We start from the raw sequence: 6105 nt of genomic DNA on the forward strand, positions 1-6105 counted from the left end.
GTGATGTGGAGGAGCAGACAGAGACCTGCTAACTGAACTCACAATAAGGAAGTGTACAGGAGATGGAAGCAGGGGCAGGTGACCCAGTGGGACAATAGAGCTGCTGTTTCGTTTTGCAGGGGTAGGGTTAGGAAAGCCAAGGCTGACCTGGACTTGAACCTGGTAAGGGATGTGAAGGGCAGCAGGAAAGGCTTCTACGAGTACATAAACAGCACAAGGAAGACCAGGGAAAATGTGCCCACTGCTGAATGCAGTGGGGGCCTGCTGACACAGGACACAGAAAATACGCTCGAAGTACTCAATGTACTGTGAAGCACTGGAACAGGCTGTCCAGGGAAGTGGTGGAGTCCCCATCCCTGGATGTGGTCAAAAACCTGTAGATGTGGCACTTCGGGACATGGTTTAGCAGGCACGGTAGTGTTGGTGTGATGGTTGGACTTGATGATCTTAGAGGTCTTTTCCAACCTTCATGATTCTATGATTCTACTCGATGCCTTCTGTGCTTCAGTCTTTACTGGGCAGTCTTTACTGGGCTTGCCAGTAGGGAATGAAGGAGAGGGAGACAGACACTTCACAGCAGTGCACACTGGTAGGACAAGAGGTGATGTGTACAAAAGTAAAAACTCCTTGCTAAAGCACCTTCTCTGCTGCATCCTGCATCCTTTTTTTTTAACCTTTTTCCCACAAGCTTCTTCGAATGTCTTCTAATTCTTGTATTGGAGGACACAATCTACAGTCATTAGCCATCTGTGTTGCTCAACATCTTGTAGTAATGTCTGTAATTTCTCTTTCCACGATCTCTTCCCTTGGCTGAAGAATCATATGAATGGTTTGGGTTGGAAGGGACCTCAAACATCAGGGATACTTTCCTCTAGATCAGGTTGCTCAAAGCCCTGTTGTTTTGTGTATGAAACTTTCATGCCCTTATTGCCTTTCGCTGATCTTTTCCCACGTCTGCTGTATCCTTTCTGAGATCAGGAAACCAGGGCTGCCCATGTAATTCAAGGCACAAACAAATCAGAGGTTTAAATAGGACCAAAATCACATGCTCTACCGCTTTCTATGTTTCTTCTCTAGTTATTCCTAATATTGGATGTGCTTTTTTGTCCTCTTCTGAACATTTAAACTGATGTTTTCAGGACCTATCATAATTGTGTGATCTCATTCGAGAGTTACTGCTCAGATTTACTTTCTGACTCATAAAGTGGTTCATATACAAGCATAGTTTAGTGTAATGGCTAAACATGTGTCTGTTAAGCAGGAGGTGCTTCCAGTTAGTAGGATGATGGTTTTGCTAAAACAAAGGTTACTGCATATGTGAATCTGATATAAAAAGTAGCAGACTGCAGGGCTTTGCACAAGAGGGCAAAACCACAGAAGGTGCAGGGTCAGTGGGTTCGTGTACGGATTACATTACACCTACCGGAGGTCAGCAGCTGCCCAAGTCACCTGGCTCCTGTGTGTAATTGTGCTCACCTGGGCTGTCACTGGACTTTTCTTATCATTGTCACAGAGCAGCGGTCCTGGAAAAAATGATGTTTAACCTTGGGCCGAGGTGCTCTGCTGAAGCAGAGAGCCTGCAAAGTGTCTAGCAGCATGCGCCAGGTACTGCTCAGCCCACTGCAGCCTCAGAGGAGAAAGGCAGCAGGCTGTAGCACCGACAGGAGCCCTCTTCCTTTTGCATGTCCTCAGATCCTCTTTTGTGCCAGAAGTCACAGAATCACAGGATGTTTGGGGTTGGAAGGAACCTCTGTGGGTCATCTAGTCCAACCCCCCAGGGGTACCCTTCCAGGGTACCCTCTCCTCCCCATCTTTACCTGAACTCCTCTGTACCCTGAGGCTGAGCTGGCCCCTGCTCCGTGGCAGGGTGCAGGGGAAGCACTCTGAACATCCACAGAGGTGGGAAGTGGCACCACTTTATGGAGGCTCCTGCTTGGAGCATGCTGAGAGCAACCATGCTGAGGGTTTTCCTCTGGTTCCTTCTGAACATTGTTTGGCCCGTGTTGAGGCCGAAGTGGGCATTTCACTGCCCTGCTCTGGTGAGATCTGTGTGCTTGTGCTCTCAGACATTTAGATGGTCAAGGGCTGAGTCCGAAGACTGTCAGCTGGGGAGGCTGCTGGGCCTGTCGAGAGGAAGGCAGTGCCTGTGCCACACTCTCCTTTGGACGACAGTATTCCTACATTTTGCCCCCCAAACCTTTGCTTTGAATCCAGTCCTTAAGACTATTGTTTGTGATTCATCATGCGCTACTTTTATCTTGCAGTGTGTAGGAAGAAGTTAAAGTCAATAACTGCTCTGCAGTGACAGTCTCCTGTTTTCTGTGTGAGGGTTTTGTGGATGCGGCCAGGCGATAACAGCACGGCGCTGAGAAAAGAGGAACAGCCTTGCTTTTCTACTCTTGCTCTTTTCAGCTTAGTTCTTTTCATTGTCTTCCACATCTGAGAGTTATGGTCAAACTAGAAAGCAGAGATGAGTATCTCCTCTTGCAAGAAAAATTAACATCTCCAACTGTGTTAGAGTTGAATTTTTGAGACCTGCTGCACAGCCTGGATTACTTTACAGGTGAAATGACAATACCAGTTTGGGTCCCACAAGCAAAGCCTGGCAAAACTGGAACAGGAGCAATATTCTCAAACATTCTACCATCATTTTTGCCCGATTTTCCTTTTACCTCAATAAGCAGTTTTCTAGCTGATTGATAGTCTGGTGCATAGTTTTATTGTTCATGCATGGTTCTTGTCACCATGCATGATGTTATTCGTATGTGATGTATTTATATTCATATGAATACTGTTGGTCCTTAGGGTCACTTGTTAAGGAGTCTCTGAGGAGAACAGGTTTGTTACATTTAGTATTGCTCACAAACTTGTTGTATGTTGTATGGTTTGACTTGTGGAGAAACTGCTTACTGTCATGTTTAAAAGAAGTCTGGGAGGCATGCGCATCTCCTTGTCAGGGCTTGCGTATGGCAGCGTTGTCATACGTCTGTCCCAGTCTGTGCGGGCATCTAATTGTACCTGACTTGTACCAACTGATGGAATGAATTAATGATTCAAAACATTAATGATGACAGGCATTTGCATCAACTGGACTCATCAGAGCGTGCATGTGTGAAAAGGTTCATCTCAGGGCTTCTGAAATGTGTCTGAACCTGCCTGCAAGCCACTGGGGATCTGCATAGGCAGCAGCTGGCCAGCTGTTACTTCATCACTTGCACTGCTGCTGGAATAGAAGTCTGCAGGCTGAGATCCACGATGCTGCTGGGGCCCTCGCAACAGACATGTTGCTGGTGCAGAGTCCTACCTAGGTGGGTTCCCTTGCCAGATGGAGCTGGGTATGCAGCTCTGTGGAAGACAACGGGTAACCTGGCGTCTACCTGGGGTTTCTTGCTCTATCAAAAACGACATCTGTTTAGTCCTGAATTTCTATAGATTTAGCTGTAAATGGCTGGCTGGTGGAAGCTATTGGAGGAATATGGGAGGCTGTCAGCACGCAGCTGTGAGGACTAAGCCGTGTAAGGCAACAGGCAGGCGCACATTCCCCGCTGGGCCTGGAAATTCACATGGCCAGTCCCACCATGCTGACCTTGCTGGCTGCCTGTGCCCTGAGGCCACCGGTATGGCACTAGAAGGGCCTGCGGCTGCCCAGGGCTGATGGCAATGCCAACACCTACCCAGGGCTCATGGCAATGCCAACAGCTGCCCAGGGCTGATGGTAATGCCAGCAGCTGCCCAGGGCAGGCTGGGCGACAGCAAAGAGAAACCACTGGCGGGAAAGGGTGCAGGAAGCTTCCAGAAGAGACAGGAAAGCAAAGCAGGGGAAGGACGTGGGTTTACATATGGTGGCACCAGAGGAAATGAGACTGCGAGCATGGAGGTCAATCACATCAAGGTGAAGAGAAGGGGTCATGCGGACGGGAGAAGTGGATTTGCTTTGGTAGGAGAAAGGGGAAGACAGGGTACAAGGAGGAATCTGTTTTGTCATCCGAATGCCAGGTACTCAGTTTGACACCAAAATGTTAGCCACAGATTTTTCAGGATGTAGATGAAATAGCTCTACTGCAGATGAATTATCTCTGACTCCCTGATTGTAATGATTCAAGCACTTCCTTTCAAATTGCACTTTTCCTTCTTATGTGCGCTATAACCCATTTCCAGAAAGAATATTTATTACACCAGTTTTTTCTAGTTAAGTGTTACTTTTTCTAGCCAGCTGTTTTTATTCTGTATTCCTTTTAGCATAAAGTTGGAACAATTAAAAAATGAGTCCATCCACATTGTACTTTTTTGCTTCTTTTCCAGAAATGTTTAGTAGGTGTTGCTATAGGAGGCAGAATGATGGACTCACATCTGATTGTGTCAGGGCATTTCTGTTTCTGTAAGATAGTTTCCAGTGCCCACTATTGAATAATACCAATGTCATCCTAGTATTTTCTCTGTGTAAAGGAATAATGGAGTAATTAAACAAGCATGCATTTGGAGGTGCTCTGATACATCATAAAGCAAACGGGAAATGCCATTTATTTCTACTCAGATTCCAGGATGTTTGATACTACCTGAAACTGGTAAAAGGATATTAAGGATTTACAGTTTGCAAATTTCCCTAGCAGTGGCTTTTATTTAATCACTTTCCTTATTTTGAAAGACTTGATTACATGCTTAATTATTAGTGTACATACTTCCTCCAAATTTCCATCTGAGAAGATCAGCAACATTCATTAGTGTGCAAATTTCAGCAGGTAATGTTAAAATGCTAAAAAAGCCCAGGTCGCCACTTCCTCTTGGTTTTTGTGTATCTCAGCTGACATTGCCTTCCAGTCTCTGATGAGTCATTGCACGCACTTTGTACTGATATTTTTCATATTTCTTGCCTGAACAGTGATTTTGATTTCCTTGTTTTCTGACCAGGAAAAGGATCAGGTTTTTTCCCGTAGGTAACACTGGATTTTTGCCAGACTGGAGAAACCCTGTTTTCACAGAATCACAGAACCACAGAATGGTAGGTGTTGGAAGGGACCTCTGTGGGTCATCTAGTCCAACCCTTCTGCCGAAGCAGGGTCACCTACAGCAGGCTGCACAAGACCTTGTCCAGGTGAGTTTTGAATATCTCCAGAGAAGGAGACTCCACAACCTCCCTGGGCAGCCTGTTCCAGTGCTCCGTCACCCTCAGAGTGAAGAAGTTCTTCCTCGTGTCCAGATGGAACTTCCTATGCTTCAGCTTGTGCCTGTTGCCCTTTGACCTGTCAGTGGGCACAACTGAAAAGAGTTTTGCAAGTTACAATTGCACAGGTTGTTGTGAAAATTGCATGCAGGTGTCTCTGGTCACTTTTGAAGATCTTGATGCTGTTTGCTTAGTAGCAGTCCAGGTCCTGAGGGGATGTCGCTTTATAATGCAGCTGAATATTATAAAGATCTAAAACATAAACAGTATAAAATACAACCATCAGCTATGAGGATATAAATGAACACTTCAAATGCCAGAGGCTCCCAACTACGCAAATTTGCATTCCCTTCTATTCCTTGTCACGGCCATACAGTGGCACGGGGCATTGCTGAGCATTGATGCATGTCCTGAGAGTAGTATAACCCAGTATTTCAAGTTTAGCAGAGCATTTTTAGAAGTTGGGGTTCACAGACAGGCCCACAGTTTGTTCACTCCTGCAAACAAATAAACCAGCAGCTTTCACCTCCAGATGAAGGGCTCTGGCAGTACCAGCTCCCGCTCTCCACCCTGCTCCTCTGCCAGCAGCCGCCGCTCTCACGGCAGAGGGAGCGGGAAGGAATGTCCTTCTGCTCGTCCTCCGGCTCTGCTGCCTGCCTTGCTGTCAGCCGGGGGAAGGGGAGCGCGGCCTCGTGCCCTGCGGTTTCCTCCACCGGGAGGTGATCGGTTGCCCCCATACCTCTCGTCAGTGACCCCGTCAGCGACTAGGCAGCGACACCCCCTCGGCCTGTGTTTCAGCCTCACCAGTGAAGCAACCTCAGGAGAAGCAGCGTGTTAGTGAAGGGGTGTTGTCTTACCCACCTGCTGCTGTTACTTGTTTAAAAAGAAAAAAGAAAAAAAACCAGCCAAACCCACAACATCTTTTATTTCTGAGTTTTCCTTTC

The sequence above is a fragment of the Opisthocomus hoazin genome, chromosome 3 (assembly GCF_030867145.1).
Source record: "Opisthocomus hoazin isolate bOpiHoa1 chromosome 3, bOpiHoa1.hap1, whole genome shotgun sequence".
Taxonomy (NCBI): domain Eukaryota; kingdom Metazoa; phylum Chordata; class Aves; order Opisthocomiformes; family Opisthocomidae; genus Opisthocomus; species Opisthocomus hoazin.